The sequence below is a fragment of the Castanea sativa genome, chromosome 11 (assembly GCF_040712315.1).
Source record: "Castanea sativa cultivar Marrone di Chiusa Pesio chromosome 11, ASM4071231v1".
Taxonomy (NCBI): Eukaryota; Viridiplantae; Streptophyta; class Magnoliopsida; order Fagales; family Fagaceae; genus Castanea; species Castanea sativa.
In genome coordinates, this window is record NC_134023.1 from 67,562,403 (window position 1) to 67,580,195 (window position 17,793).

General features: G+C 33.9%; 1 protein-coding gene and 1 pseudogene across 1 annotated transcript in view; both read right to left on the reverse strand.

Moving 5' to 3' along the window:
* The window catches only part of LOC142617791 (putative disease resistance protein RGA1), a 75,872-nt gene that overhangs the window by 20,555 nt on the left and 37,524 nt on the right, over positions 1–17,793 (reverse strand). The gene's annotated exons all lie outside the window — the stretch shown is intronic.
* LOC142617794 (putative disease resistance protein RGA1) lies at positions 4,904–12,259 on the reverse strand (annotated as a pseudogene).

Genomic DNA, 17,793 nt, shown 5'->3' on the forward strand with positions numbered 1-17,793 from the left:
AAGATATAACTTATGCCACAACTCACCCATGTGGCGAGTTATGGTTGGTGGAGAGATAGTGGTGGGTCCATGTGGGGACACCCCTCCACCAACCACAGCTCACCACATGGTGAGTTGTGACACAAGTTATGCCTTTTGTTGTGGCATTAGAATTGCTCATATTTTTTACCTTTTGCATTGAGAAAAGCACTGGTCAGCATACAAAACAAGAAGGAAATATACTTGGCATGCCCTCCAGCCAGATCTTCAGTACACCCACAAGAAAAACATGTAAAACAGAGGAGAAGAAGAAGAAGTAGGGGTGAGAGAAAAAGGCTATAAAACTAAAACAATGCTAGACACGTTACATTTTAACAAAAATTATGTCTTAAAAACACAAATACGATTTTTATTTTGAGGGAGCACAAATATGATTTTAACAGTGCGTAACTATTACCGGTCTTTTTTTTATTTTGAATAAAACATATATAATAAAGTATTGGGTTGAATGTTACTCTCTCAACACATCATTAAGGGGTCATTTGACATGGATGTTAGAGTAATATTTTTTAATTTTTAAATAATAATATATGTATTTTTACATAATTTACCACTAACACGTATTTTTAAAAAATATTTAAAAAATACAAATTACCTTTACTAGAAGAACGTTACTAAACAGATGTTAATTATCTTTACCAAAACAGTACGAACGTTATCAATGTCATTAGTTTTCTTTTGTCATTTTCTTGGTACAATCATAATGGGAGTGTCCGGCCTTGGCCCCTTCTGCACCACATAAAATGAGTGCGACAGAGGTTTAGTTGGAAAATTTATTGTGCCATTCATATCGTCATGAATTCTAAACTTATGGTACATCAATTTTAGCTAACCAATTTTCGTCTTAAAAAAAATTATTTTTTAGGGAAAAGTTTTCTTCGCTTTAATGGATTTAAATTTGGGATGGGTTGTCCAAGATTCTAATAATTTTATATTTAACTTTATTTTTTCTTTTTTAATTTTCAATATATAAATTTTCGCACATGCAATCTTTTAATTTTAACATTTTTTTTTGCGTTTATATATTATCATCTCATTGTCCTTCTCTTCTTCAAACAGTACTTTATGCTGAATTAATTTTACTATTCTAACAAATTTTCTTTTAACTAAAGAACATTTTTGGCTCCTTCAAGTTTGGGGTAGTTTTTAATTTAAGCCTCTTAAGCGTTAGCTCATGTAAAATTTTACAAAATATAAAAAGTAGTCCATTCTACACCTTTTGATCAAAAAAAAATAATAATAATATCAATTAATGTAAAAATGTAAATAAATACACAAGTGCTACAGTAACTGTGCATATATGCACAATTACTGTAGCTCATGCATTTAATATTTTAGTATTTTTTTGGTAGTGTTGAGTCTATGAGAGAGAGGGATAGTGAGTAAGGAAATAATAAAAAATTGTAAAAAAATAAATATTTTATTGAATAAATGTATAAATTAAATAGACTGATATAGGTGTTTTGTAAAAATATGTGTGAGTAAAATAAATTTTTTTTTTTTTTGTAAAATCGACGGAAAGTTTGCAATTGCAGATGTGGTTGCTCCATCTCACTATTATATTGGTTTTGTCATCTACTTCCACTAGACACTAGTAATCTAGTGACAATTAGTATAATACCAGTGATGTGACACAATAGACACCACTTATTTGATAGTAAATTTTCTAACAGAAATAAATGGCAAGGCTAATATATATGATGAAAATATAATGTACTAGATACATGGCTAGGCTTTGTTGGGCCAGATACGAATTCCTCAATAGAAGCCCATAACAAAGTCCACCCAATCTCATTCACAAATGGAGCACTGATTTTTAAAATTCTGGAGACAATAACTCAAAATTCAAACATCATTTTAATATATACGGTAGTACAAATTGAAATTAAAAAAAAAGTCATTGTACAAATTCATAAAATAAAACAAACAAATGTAGATTTTTTCGAAAAATTTCAGGTTGATAATCAACATTTAAATGTTTGTACAATGATTTATTTTCTCAATTTACTCTTAAGTAGTCTAATTACTTGTTTAAATTTCTTTTATTTGAATTTCTCTTTTTAAGTTATTGTGTTAATGAAAATGTATAAATTTTTTTTGTTAATATCTTTTTTTTTTTTTTTGAGAATGTTGTTAATATCTATTAGGATTGGCCTCTGAATTTTGCTTTAATCCAGGATTGGCCAACGTGACAGTCATCATATCATTATTTTACAATTTTCTCTTACAAAAGAGTATATATGTTATTGTACGTTTTGCCCCCTTTTTTTTAATAAAAGAATTAGATTAGATCTTAGAAAAATATTTTTCTTTTCTCTCGTGGCTTTAGATTTTGCTTTAATGAAACTTGCTTATGAAATAGTACTGGGCATTGGATAGGTTGTACATGAAAGATCATGCTTCTAAGCCGAAACTAACATGTAAAGGTAATGACAAAGTCTACCATCCTATTAAATAATTATATATTTAATTTTTTATTAGATTCTCTAAATATAAATTTTCCAACATGTAAACATCAAGATTTTATAATTTTTTGTGTGTGTTTATATATTACATTAATTAAAGTGCAAGCCAAGTGGTTTATCTCTTTAAATTTTAAACCTTGATATATCCAAAAAGAAAAATGCTAAAGCTAAAAATCTGGTTTTGAACCCTATGTATTCAAATTGTTCTCATGTCAATTGAAAAATATGTTTCAGACCCTTTTATTAAATATGTAACAAAATTATCAATTAATTATCAATTTATCTCAATTATATGATCAACAAGATAATTGTATTTTATTAGAATTACATACACCAAATCATAAAGTAAGCAATATAAATAATAATAAAAATAATTGTGAGGGTAGAAGTGTAAGAATATGTTTTTCTTTGGGCCTTGGATCTGATCCGAGGATATTAGCTCGTCCGAGGAGGGTTTAGTGGTGGTGAGCATACTGAACTTAGAAGCCCACAAGCAAATGTTGTGGTAGGGGGCCAATGAAAGTGGTCCGAGGAGGGGCATGTCCTTGGCTAAATGAGGTGAAGATCATATGATACGTCAAGATACGTGGGAGGAAATTCTAGGAGGCTTGGAGAAGGAAGATGTACTCCAGAAGAACATAGAGAGGAAGAACGAGTGAGAAATATCTCATAAAAAACTGCTACCACCGCATTAAAGACTCTGCACCTACCTCTCTGACCGCATTAATGAGGAAATGACATATGAACAGTGATGATCAGCCTTACAGCTATTATTTGAAGACTTCAAGGAAGCAATGGATGGGGCAAATATCTATTTTCTGGTGCTTTGATTCATACATGGGAGATGGTGGGAAGAAGGGAGACGATATAAAAGGAGAGGGAAGACCTTTAGAGAAAAGGAATGGAAAAAGAAAGGAGAAACACTGTACACTCCATTATCAATTATAACTTATCTTTAGAATAAGAAAATCTAATACAGATCATCCTCGGCTTACGTTCGATGAGAGTTTCTATTGCATTAACATTTCTTTGCTTGTGGATCATGGATTTAGCCCATTGTTTTTGTTCTCCAACGTCCATAGAACCTAGGTTTCAAGCTCATACTCTATAAGTTTCATTGTATTAGGCCTTTTGGACTTGTCCCCTTCATATCTTTGGATCCAGGTTCGAATTGTGACCTTACAATAATAATAACACTGGATTTGGTGAGGGCTTGTAAAACCAAATTTTACAAATATAAACATTGTGATATATTTTTTTAAAAATCAATTCTCTTGTCATTAACTAGCCATAGAAAAGACTAAAAAAAATGAGTCATGAGACTTGTATAAACTTTAAATAAGTTCATGAGTTATATGACTTAATACATGTGAATAATTTTATGAATAATAATATAATAGGTCGGAGAAAATTCCTTCAAAGCCGTTCGTAGGTAAACTATGATAAACCTTTTTTTTTTTTTTTTGGGATAATTCTAGGTTTGGAGGAATCCCGTACTTAGGGAGTATGAACTCCACGAACCAATGTGCTGAAGGAGGCCCATCCAGTCCTTCAAAGTGTAGATACGACCATTCCCTTTTGTCCAAGCCCACATGGCCACATTGTCTTTTCCTTACCATAAACCTCAAAGCAAACGAAAAGGTTGAATTGAGGCAAATAAGATCGCAAAAAAATATTGAACTGGTAATAATTAGTTAGTTTCCAGTCCACTAATTTAAGTAGTTCTACTGCCCAGTAAAACTTGAAAGCAAGACGTTTGATGCACTCGTATGGCGCTAAAAACTTATTTCATATACATTGTTGATGCAAAATCATCATGAAAAACTAAAGATAAATAAACCTTGGTGGCACTGATTAATAAATCAACCACCTACTTGACCAAATGTAGAAATTTAAAAAAACGTACAAACTCAAAAAATTTTAATTAATTCTTTCAAGAGGATGCCCCATAGACTACCCATTTTCTAAATCATATTGAAAATATACAAATCATACTCTGCAAAATCACAGCCAACATAGCCTGTACAAACTAGCATAGAAAATTTGCATCAATCACATCATTCCCACCAATTGTTTTCCCAGTTGATCCAAATGACACAAGTGTAGTGCCAAAAGTAACCCAGCATCGGGTTGACTGGATTGGCTATAGATCGACAATTGTGGGAAAGGGTTTCTAGAAAGCACGTTCACATAAGTTTGAATGTTAAAATATTATGGGTTTTAAAAAGACCTCAAAAAAAAAAAAATCGGGAAAAAAAAAACCATAGATAAATAGACAATCACACATAAGACAGAATGCCAAGAATTTACGTGGTTCGGCCTTTGGCCTATATCCACGGGCAAAGACAAGGAGAAAGTGCCACTAACAATATGAAAAATAAAAAGGTGGTGTGACAGAATTCTCACAAAACCCAAACCCCAATACACCCAAATTACTCAATATAAAAGATATATTGTCATACTACAACTAGAACAGCAACAAAGCTGTAGTCCTAAAATTTAGGATGGAAATTGTTGCAGTGCATGCAAAGAACTGAAGAAGTCAATCAGGAAATGTTAATAGACTTTTAATAGGAATCCAATTCAAAGTCACGTCATGTTGACAGCTCCAGTTACATAATTTCTTGATTCAGGTCAGCCATTGCATCTTTAATGGCTTGGGTTGATCCACCAGAGATGGCATCCTTGAGGTCTTCCACTTTAGCTTCTACTTTCTCCTTGATTGGGTCAGGAACGTTTGTCTCTCTAATCTTTAAGTTCCTTCTCAATTTGGTACAAAATTGAGTTAGCTTGGTTCTTTGTGTCTATGGCATCCCTCTTTTCCATGTCTTCCTTTACAAATTTTCAGCTTCTCTAACCATCCTATCCACATGCAATTTTAGTAACATAATTAGGTTAGGTTTACAGGTACTTATAGAAGCTTCAATTCTTCAACCATAACAAGCAGTAGAATATAAAATGTGAATGTTTCTTTTTATCTTGGTTCACATTTTGATACAGAATAGATACTTGAATTGCTAAGATTTCAGAAAAAAAGAAAAAGAAAAAAAAACACAGGTTCTTGAAGACCATGGTAGCATCATTGAAAGGGGTAACAAATAGAAAAAAAGAAGCCCTTAAGCTATAAAATTAAAATTAAAGATTAAGGAATAAAAGATTTTTTAAAATTTTTAATTTTATTTATAAAATACAAATTAGCATTCGAACAAGAAAAATAATTATCTGCCAACAATGGCTATAGTAATAGGACTATAAAATATCTAAGAAGTATAATGCACAAATAAAGAAATGAGCCTTGATTTACTTGGAGTTTGGTGATGCAATCTCTTATAGTTCTATAGTTGCATATGTTACATATATTCAGTTATTTCTCAGATGGTTAGATAATTATAGTCGGCTAAGATTGGTTGGATTCAGGATCATTGAAGCCCACATATTAACCAAACATTTTAATTTCAAACTCAATCTAATAATATCTCAAGCCACAACAAGCTTCAACCACCAGATACTAATTCTTGCCTTCTGTTGAGAACTAAAACTTGCTATCTTTAGTTTGAACAAATACCAAACTCTCTTCATAACAACAGTTTTTCGAAACATACCGTATCACTTGGCAAGGTGCTAGCACCAGTTATGGCAATATCCAGCTTCTTTCCAATTCCCTTGTTAACTAAAGTGACCGAAAGGATACCATCGGCATCAATATCACATTTCACCTCAATTTGAGGAACTCCACGTGGCACACATGGGATGACATCTAAGTTAAAGCTTCCAAGAGATTTGTTGTCTCTCACAAACTCTCTCACCTTGAAAGAGGTTAATCTCTACACTGGTCCATCCATCTGCAGCAGTGGAAAAGAAAACAACCATGATTTGGAAATCAGTAAAGTTGTGATCCTTCAGATAATCTTTGACAGTACGCCACCTAAAGTTTTTTGTCTTGAAACGAAAGTAAAAAAAATCAATATTGATGCCTCAACTATCGCAACAATTAATGCAAGTTGTTAAATACTATAGTAGACAATATCAAAAATAGAGATCTCTGAAATGAAAGTAATAACTAATAAGTGACATCCAAGAACATAGTGTCACTAACTTCTCCAGCTAAAACATTAGCCCTGAAATGAAAGTCACTACAATAAATATTGATGCCTCAACTGTCTCAACAATTAGTGCAAATTCTAATAAGTACTACAGTAGATAATATCAGAAATAGACAGCTTTACGTTTTCTTCCATAAATAAAGAGGAAAAAAAGAACAAGAAGAAAAACCTGAACTATAGCCCCAAGACCAACAACTTCATAAAGATTTACAGTCACATTGGGCTCTTTTCCAGTCATTTCCTCATGCTCCTAAACAGCTGGGATGCAAGTTGAACCATCAACGAGATTACTTCAACTATATCTTCAAAGAAAAGCTTTGTCTCTCTCAAGGCACTTTCGAAAGGTAAAAAAAGTCATGAAAAAGTAGATTGCAGTATTAATCCACTGAAGTGATGGAAATCAAACATTTATTGATATTTCATATGTGAGTAACAATTGTCAGTAGGCATACCTATCTAGCAAATCTGAACACAGTTCTGCAAATTTGACCCTTGTCAGTGTGGTGTCAATGTGTTTTGGGCCATCTGCAGCAGCAACAGTAATGAAAGGTAAACTGGAAAAGCAAATGGTTTTCTATATGATATGGAAAATAGAGAGATCAACTTAAAGAAGGCATAGAAATAGCGACATACATAATATTAGCCTAAGTCAAAGATGACAGCTTCATCATGGTAAATGCTTGCTTGTTTTTCAGAAGATCTGTGCCTTCATCTTTCTTATAGTTCTCAGCGAGCTAATCAACTATTCCTATTAAAAAATTATAGAATGTAAGGGGGTAATTTAGTAACAACTAACAAAAAATCAGAAAACAAAGAATATAAACTAAATGTCTACCAGTTTCTCTTGTTCCAACCTTGTCAAAGCCATTGCTTCTTGGATGAGTCTCCAACCTCAAGAACTGCATAGTACAAACGTAACAGAAGAATATAAGGTTCATTACCTATTCTTGAAGACCATGGTAGCATCATTGAAAGGGGTAACAAATAGAAACAAAATAAGCCCTTAAGTTAAAAAATTAAAATTAAAGATTAAGTAATAAGTTTTTTTTATTTTATTTAGAAAATACAAATTAGCATATAAACAAGGAAAAACATTTTCTACCAACAATGGCTATGGTAATAGGACTATAAAATATCTAAGAAGTATAATGCACAAATAAAGAATTGAGCCTTGATTTACTTGGAGTTTGGTGATGCAATCTCTGCTAGTTCTATAGTTGCATTTGTTATATATATTTAGTTATTTCTAGGATGGTTAGATAATTATATTCAGCTAGGCTATAGGTTGGATTTCAAGATCAATCAAGCCCTAAATTAACCAAAATTTTTAATTTGAACAAATACCAAACACTCTTCATAACAACAGTTTTTTCAAAACATACCTCATCACTTTACAAGGTGCTAGCACCAATTATGGCAATATCTTGCTTCTTTCCAATTCCCTTATCAACTGTAGTGACCGAAAGGATACCATCGACATCAATACCAAATTTCACCACAATTTGAGAAACTCCATGTGGCACATATGGGATGCCATCTAAGCAAAATATTCCAAGGGATTTGTTGTCCCTCACAAACTCTCTCACATTGATACTGGTTTATATTCTTCTGCTGCAGTGGAAAAGAAAACAACCCTAATTTGGGAATTGGTAAGGTTGGGTTCCTTTAGATAATCTGTCATCACACCACCTAAAATTTCAAGTCCTGAAATGAAAGTCACAGAATAAAATATTGATGCCTCAACTATCTCAACAATTAATGCAAGTTCTAATAAGTACTACAGTGGACAATATCAAAAATAGAAAGCTCAAAAATGAAAGTAATAAGTGACATCCAAGAGCACAATGTAACATTTAATTATAGACAAGTATAACAGACTTACATCATCATATTTCCACAGAAAATTCAAATTCTTCAGATAATTGTCATTTGCTAGATGCTTAATCCCTATAAAATATTTCTCATGATAGTTCTTCTAACTAAGTTCAAATGGATGCTTTATAGTACTGTTATGTATATAGGTGAAAGAGTTACAATTTGATAAGCAAAAAACAGAATAGAAAATGACAATGAGTTTATTTTGTTATTGAAACAACTACACTAAGATAAAAAAAAAAATTTAATTTTTTTTTATAAACTTTAAAAATTTATAGTTAGATTGTAGAGAACAACTTGATTTTTATTACTCATTTTATGATTCATATGGATACAAAGTAAAATGAGTTACAGAAACTAGAGCCACAAACTGAGAATCATGGCCAACCTGTTTTAATTAAGAAATAAATATAGTGAGTTGAAATAATTACCTGTTTAGGTTTGAAAATTTTCAATAGCTTCACTAAGAAATCAGCTGTACGCATAATGAAGCCATACTTGAAAAGGAACAACTCTCCTGTTAACACCTTGTTGTAATCTTTATCCATACCAAACTGCCAGATATAAGTTTGAGAACATACAAAAATAAAAAGTCTCTGATTTTTTATTACCAGAAAACCTAAACAAAATACCAAATCAATTATACCAGGGCTGAATATATATAATATTGTTTCTACAAAGAATAGAATTAGAAAAAGTAACTGAGTTTAATTAATTATATGGAAATCAACGTAATATAGAGAACATAATTGTAAAAAACTCAGTTTCTTTTAAAAGCATAGTATGCGTACCAAGTGAAAGAGGGGAGTGGCCGTTGCAAAAGATGAAGTAGAGTCGTTTGCTGGTGTGGTTTCAGTACACCAACCCCCAATCGATTTCCAAATTAGGGAAATCCTTATCGATTCTATATCTTCTATAGAACCCAAATCCATATCCTTTAATTTGGAGAAAGGAGAAGAAGATGAAGATGAATAGGACGAAGAGGGAAGTAAAAGAGTCATTGTTATTGTCTCTTGCAAAGACATCAAACTGACATTCTCTAAAGATAGAGATTCTTCGAGATTGGGAAACAGGGGCATGGAAGTCAGATTAGGGCAATTAAAAATCCCTAAAAAAGAAAGAAGAGGAAATAAAGGCAGTGAATGGTGAGGCTGATCTCCTTGACGATCTGGTGTTGACGCAGATTTTGTTGCAACTAATTCCCTCCTTGTTCTCCCCCACCATCCCTTCAAATTAGGATATGCCCCTATTGTGAGTGACTTTAGAGATGGGAAGAACGATGTTGATAATGTTGTCAACGAAGCAGGCACCTCTTTACTCATATCAGTATCGGATATATACTCCAAATCATTCATCGTATCAAGGCTTAGAGATTTTAAAAAGGGGAGATGAGACAATGGTGGCAGATATCGGCATCTCTTACATTCTTCTATCTTTAAATCAACAAGATTTATGAGAGAAGAGACCCAACTTGAAAATTTCACACCCTTGTATTGATGCACTTCCAAATATTTGAGATTTTGATGTGGGTGGAGGTCTTCTAATAACTTCTCATCTTCATTATTATTTTCTTGATCTTGATGATACCATTTTAATATCAAATTTTCAAGATGTTGCTTCTCTCTCAAATTCACAACAAGGAATTCTAAGTTAGCTTTTTCCAACCGTTCCAAATGTGTGATCTCTAATGTTCCTCGTAAATTGTTTAGCCCCTTCAATTCGCCTAATCCACCAGTGTGGGAGGAGGTGCTCACAATGAATAATGGTAATGTTTGAAGTGAAGTCATTTGCCCTAATCCACGCAGCATATGACTCAAATTATCACAACCATCATTATAAAGATGTTTGAGGCTAAGCATTTTTTAAAACTCTTTGGGTAATTCTTTAAGACCTTCACAATTATAGAGTTTTAATGTTTGCAAATTCAATTGTGTAGTAATTGAATTAGGGAGAGTTTCAATTTTCACATTAAAAGAAAGATCTAGGTACTTTATATGTATTAAATTACCTATAGAATTTGGCACTTTTGTAATCCTCAATCCATGTAAATCTAATGCACGCAAGCTTCTAAAACTCAAAATAATTGTATTAAACAATGACTCCTCCAAGCCACCAGATCCATTCTTATCATATGTTAGAAGAAATGTACGTAGCTTGACTGCTTTAACCAACAACCTTAAAGTTTCAGTAGATGACCCAATAGACAATGGACATGATATATGGCGATTCTTTTCATTAATATTTATGCCATCAAAACCAACGAGTTTGCACTCATATCCTCCAACAGATTTTGCAAGATCATGAATTAAATCGTGCATCTTATATCTTAAGCCATTGTAAGTCTCTACTTCCTCAAAGAACGACCTCCAAAGTAAATCTTTAAAATACTCGTCACCAACATCCTCTAATTGTTGGTTTTTGTTTGATGATTGGATAAACTCTTGTGATATCCATAGTTGTATAATTGTTTCCTTATCCATCTCATAATCTTTGGGAAACAAAGAGCAATAAGTGAAACAACTCTTTAAATGTGATGGGAGATGATCATAACTCAACTTTAAAATAGGTAAAATATCATTCCCTTGAGTTACATTTTCTAGTAAATTATTCTTCATGAATAACCACTCAATTTCTGTTTCCTTACAGTATAACACATGTCCTGTGGACTTTATGGAAAGGGGTACACCTTGACATATTTTTACAATCTCCGATCCAATTTCCCTTAGTGTAGGATTACTGGTCACTGGCCCTTCTCTAACTGCCACTTTCTCAAATAAAAACCAAGACTGCTCTTTGGAGAGACCTTTGAGATTAATATATGATGAATCTGTGTGTGTAATCTTTGCAACCAATCTACTACGAGTGATTATTACAATCTTACTTCCTTTCAAACCACCCATTAAAATATTTTTCAAGTTAAGCCATTTTTCACGATCTTCATTCCATATATCATCCAATACAAGTAAATATTTATTTCTACCAATTTTTTCACGAAGTTGAATTTGCAATTGATCCAGTTCAAGATTTCCAGGTACATTACCTATAGCAGATGTTATTATCTTTTCAATAATACTTTTCAACTCAAAGACATCAAACACACATACCCACATTTTTAACTCAAAATGATTTTTTACTTTCTCATCATTGTATACATATTGAGCAAGTGTAGTCTTCCCTAGTCTCCCTATCCCCACAATGGGAATAACCGAAACATTTTCTTCTACAATAGTGTCCAATAATAGTTCTATTATAGTCTTTTTTTCCTCCTCTCCCAATTACTTCTTCTTCACGTACAAATGAGTGAGTGGGTTCCCTCTTCCATCTCACAACATTTGTCTCTACATGGTATTCTTTCAGGTGAAAGTTTTTCCTGTCTTCTGCTATTGCATTTAGTTTTTGCCTCATCACCTTTATTTTACGACTCATCTTATAACAAAAAGCAAGTGGGTTTGAACATGAAAAGCAGGTGCGTACCTCTTTTGTGAGTTTATTCCCACTCACCATGCTTCGCCTTGTAGCTTCAGTTGAGAACTCACTCAACAGGTCATCTGCATCATAAACTACATCGTTGAGCTTTTCGAGCCAGTGCTTGACTTGATGGTTATGACTTTGCTGCTCCGCTGCATCCTGAAGTACAGCTTGGATTGTGGAAACAGTGTCCTTGAGTTTTTCAAGCTCATCTTCGACACCCCAGAGTGATCCAATCTCTTGGAAAGTTTGAGAGGCCAGATTTTCAATCATTTTCCGTACAAGACCAAAGAGGATTGCGTCGGCCATTTCTTGGTAGTAGCTGAAAGGAACGCTTAAAGAGTAAGATGAACGCTGGCTAGAAGTGATGAAGTGTGTGTAAAAGTAATGCTGCAGTGAAGGAAGATTGAGTTTTAATGTGGACAAATGTTATCGATATCATTAGTTTTATTTTTTATTTCCTTGGTACAATAATGCAAAGAAAAAGCAACCAATGGTCTCAAGAGCACATGAAGCACAATGTAAGTCATGTTAACGAGGAGAAAATGAATGGAACAGAGGACGATTAGCTGTTAAATGTTAATTTTGTCCCCTAGCTGTTAATTTATACGTTAGTCATGTTAACGAGGAGACCTTTTTCGAAGGTTTAGGAAGTACTTGTTAATTTAATGTGCATGTTCACATTCTAACGGAGGAGAGACCATGTCCAAAAGTTGGGCCCCCGATCGAGAACTGAGCTAAACTCATATATAATTTGTTCTCTCTAAAAATTAAACAATTTCTATTCGGTCTAATTAGGTCTACTTTAGTCTATTTTGGTCCCAATCGGTCCACTCGATCAATTTTGGTCCATTTTGGACAAACTGGGACTTAAATTGATTCTTTTGTAGGTTGCCTTTTCAAGTTTAGCTCAAAAATTCATATATTTTTTTCCTTAATTTTGGGTTGAAAAGTATGAGATTTTATTATATCTAGGCTAAACTCTTTAGTTTTGAATTAAAAAATACAAACAAAATAAACATTAGAAATTAGAAATATGAGCCCTAAAAGTGCAAAAAAATGATAAATATTCAAAAGTATTATTTGGTCCACATTGGTCCTATTCTGTCCACGTTGGTCAATTCTGCCCACTTTGTTTCTATTTGATCCACATTGTCCTATTTGCTCTTGGTCCTATTTAGTTGACATTGGTCCTATTCTGTCCACTACGGTCCTATCCGGTCCTATTTTTTAATACTCGGTTCACATTGGTCCACTCTATCCCATTTAGTTCACTTTGGTCCTATTCGGTTCTTCTTGTTCTCATTCGGTCCTATGTTGTTCATTCAGTCCACTTTGTTCCATTTGGTCCATTTGTGTTCACTTCGGTCCATTTTTGTTCACTTTGGTCCATTTGTGTTCACTTTGGTCCATTTTGATCTATTGCGGTCCATTTTTGTACACTTGCATATAGGGAGAAGACATGTTTAGGTTCAGAGTACTGATTCTAAATGCAAATTTATATATATCAAACTCGTAATATCTAAAATCTTAAGCATAATATTTATTATTATTACACTTTTGTTGAGCCACATTGACATAACATTTCAGTTTACTTCGGTTCAACTAAATTTAAGTGGAAGTCTTTCTAAACATTAAAGGTTATAAATGTACAAATCTAATATTTATGGTAGTTACTTATTTATTTTAACATCATTACTTTTAAATGAATTGCATGAAATTGATTATATATTCAAGCAAAAAATAATAAAATAAATAAACAAATGTGTGTGTGTGTGTAGTTGGACCGAATTGACCGTATGTACCAAATTGGATTGAATAGACCTAACTGGATCGAATTGACCAAATTGCACCGAATAGATCGAAGTGAAATGAATGGATTGTATGGATTGGATTAGACCGAACATGACTGAATTGACCAAAGTAGACCTAATGGACTAAATGGACTGAATAGACCTACTAGACCGAATTGGCCAAGTGGACCGTATGGACCGAATTGACCGGATAGACCTAACTGGATCGAATTGGCTAAATTGGACTAAATAGACCTAGGTGGACCGAATGGACCGAGTAGGCCTAAGTGGACAGTATGGACCGAACCTAAGTGGACTGTATGGACCTAATTGGACCGAATTGGACCGAATAGACCTAATTAGACCGAATAAACCTATTTCGACCGTATAGACCGAATTGGATTGAATAGATCGAAGTGGACAAAGTGGACCAGATTGGACTGAATGGATCGGATTGGACCGAACATGACCGCATTGAGCAAAGTAGACCGAACTGGACGGAATAGACCTAGCTGGACTGAATTGGCCAAGTAGACCAAATGGACCAAATTGGACGGAATAGACCTAACTGCACCGAATTGGCTAAATTGGACGAAATAGACCTAGGTGGACAGAATGGACTATATTGGACCGAATAGACCTAAATAGACAGAATGGACCAAAATGGACCGAACAGACCTAAGTGGACCTTATGGACCAAATTGAACCTAAAAGACCTAACTGGACCGAATAGATCTAGGTTGACCGTATGGACCTAATTGGACCGAATAGATCAAAGTGGACCAAATAGACTGAACTGGACTGATTTGACCAAAGTAGACCGAATGGGTTTGAATGGACTGAACATGACCGAATACACCGAATTGGACTGAATTGACTTAAGTAGGCCGAATGGACCTAATGGAATTGAAGTGGACTAAAGTAGACCGAATTGGACCAAAATTGACCAAAGTGGACTGAAGTATACCGAATCAGACCAAATTGATGAAGTGAATCGAATGCCAATATGTTATTAGCATAGCCAAGATTGTGTATGAACCAACTATGAACTAAAATCAAACCAAAACTGTTCCCTCTTGCATTTCTGAGGTCATTTTAGCTCTTTGTTCTGTGATACAAAATAAATCTAAATCTAAAGCATACCCAAAAATTAATAAAACTAAATCCCATATTTTTCTTTCTTTCTTTGGACTAGTTTTAATTGGAGGATTTTTTTTTTTAATCTTTGAGATTGAGATGGTATTGGACCAAAGTTTCGATGTAAGCACCAGTTTTTCTCCATTTGTTTTCTATGCATCAGTATATGGTTAGTGACTGTTGCTGCAATGCAAACTAAGTTGCAATCCAAACATGTCTTGAAGGGAACGAATTGACCCTATTTAAGATTTGATAATTGTGATCTTATGGTCCAATGACTTCTTCAGAGGTTTAATTCCTAGGAATGAATCAACCCTATTTTTACTTGGAAAAGAACAAAGAATGTACGATTTGAAGTTACTTCTTAACACGATAATATATTTAATGTATCCAATGTATGCAAGTCCCTCTCACCATGTGTAAATCTTGTATGTATAAGATAATTCAAACATGTTAATTGCTGTGCTTGGTGCTTCTTGGCATTGGCTATTTCACCTTTCCAATGATCCAATCCCTCTGCATCCTTGAAAATCCTCCTAATCTACCAAAGTAGTGGCTGCTTTACCAGATAGACAGCCAAGCCACTTTTATGAAGGCAAAGTGGTGATGTTGTTGTGAAGGTATCATTAGGTTTCAGCTTCAAGATATGGATTAAATATCAAACCCATCTAACAAGAAGAGGCATTAAGCGAAGGCTTGCAAGCGTATCAAGAATCTTAAATTTGCACACCTCTGGGAGGACAATTTGTAAAGAAATGTTTTAAAGTAGTCAATGATCACAGTGAAGCGAAGACTTGCCTAAAGTTAAATAAGCAAAAGCTGATGACCAAGACTGAAATGTCAAATTATACAACACCTAGAAACACTGTAGGATCATTATTTACTATTTAGCATGATTACCACAACAGAAGTGAATGATCCACAATTACTACAGCCAGTAGTAGCAGCAGCTATACCAGGTTCCAATTCAAACCAAGAAATTAGATGGACATAATGTAGTAATCAAAGTGAATAAGGTTTCAATTAGTAAGTAAGGGTTGAAAAAGGTTTCAATTGGAAATGCAAACCAATTTTGCATTGCTTAAGCAGCAGTGAACATATATCTTGAACCAATAAGAAAATAAAACTGCAGGAGACTTGTACCATTTTTAAACTCCAAAAAATTTCAACATCTTTTCTCTCTCTGTCTCTGTCTCTGTCTCTGTCTCTGTCTCTGTCTCTGTCTCTCTCCAAAATGAATCGTTTCGGTTTCCTTTCTCTAAAACCCTAAAAGACTATCAAGAAGAGCTTAAAACGCACTGTATCAATGATTCCGAATCAATCAACATCACCGTCAGGCTTCTGGGTTTCAATTCTTAAAATGTGGTTTAAAAGCAAAAATACCACTAGTTTCAATTCTTCTTTGTATCTCTGAGATTTCCATATCTGTCAAATTGATTTATGGGACTAACTTCTTTTTAGCTTTAATGGATGGAAAAATCACATGACACTAATGTAATTAGTGGCGTGAATCCATTGGCGAGTCTTCTTAATGTAATAATGTGAAATTCATGTGAGTTTCTTTCCATAAGAGCTAAAGTAAGTTAGTTTCAGTGCTCAATTTGGTGCACTTTGCAGATAATTGACAATTTTTATTGGGATGAAATTTGGTAATTGACATGAGTATTGCAAAAATTTAGCTAACCAGGACAAGGTACAATCTGCTTCGGTAGATTGCATACTCTCAAGCAGCATTTTAGCCTTCAGAAAAACTAAAGAGGAAAAGCACAAAGCAGTATCATTCTGATCATAAAACTCTCACACAATATGTTTCACTCACTGGTTACACAATCCTAGTGAAATATGTTCAACTTTATACTGCACATGTAAGTGACTCTCTAATCTCTTTGAATAGCCAACAATTGACACACTTAGCTTTTACTTTCCTGCTACTTTCCTCTTACTATTACTTTACATCCATAACTAGTTCTTGCTTGAAAAATGTCACTGGCTATCTCTGCCATTATAAAGTGGAGCAAGTCAAAACCCTTTTACTCTTGGCTATAATTTGAAGTCATTCGCCTATTCCATTCTTGAATTTTCATAAGCTTAGTAAAATCGTAATCTAGTAATCTGCCTGCACTTTTCGAATGGATGCGCATGAGCAGATGTGTCACACCCTTATCCGAACCCGGTACCTCTCGCATGCAAAGCAAGCGCTTTACTATGTGAGCTACATCCCCATGTTGATAACCTCTCTTAAACATAACTATAAAACACTTTAGCACACATAAAATTTTGACTTGAGAAACAAGTTTCGATCTCTTGAAGATTCATTCCAATCCATTTGAAAATTCATACATTTCAAGATTTGAACAGTGGATTTACTGATTAGTCAAGAAAAGACGACCAATGCATGCTACATCACCTCATGCGTATTACCACTGGTTCACCGCTTCTCCTCATAAATACTAATAATCTTAATAATCTCCACTCACCCTCTCACTCTCGACACCCTCACTCTCAAATGGATCATCCCATTCCCAAAGGCACCATCATCTTCAGCACAGTCGGTAGGTCCAACTATGGCTTCCGTATATTCTCTCTCCAACTCCAACCCACCACTCTCGGCCCAGAGCACTGCCTCATTGACGGTAATCTCTATCAATTTCAATGGAACAGAGGATTAGCTGTTAATTTTGTCCCCCTAGCTGTTAATTTATGTGTTAGTCATGTTAACGAGAAGACCTTTTCCGAAAGTTTAGCCCCGTACTTGTTAATTTAATGTGCATATTCACATTCTAATGGAGGAGAGACCATGTCCAAAAGTTGGGCCCCCGATCGAGAACTGAACTAAACTTATGGTACTGTAATTTTAGCTAACTAGTTTTTGTCTCCTTTTATTTATTTTTTTTGTTTCTTTTTTTTTTAAAA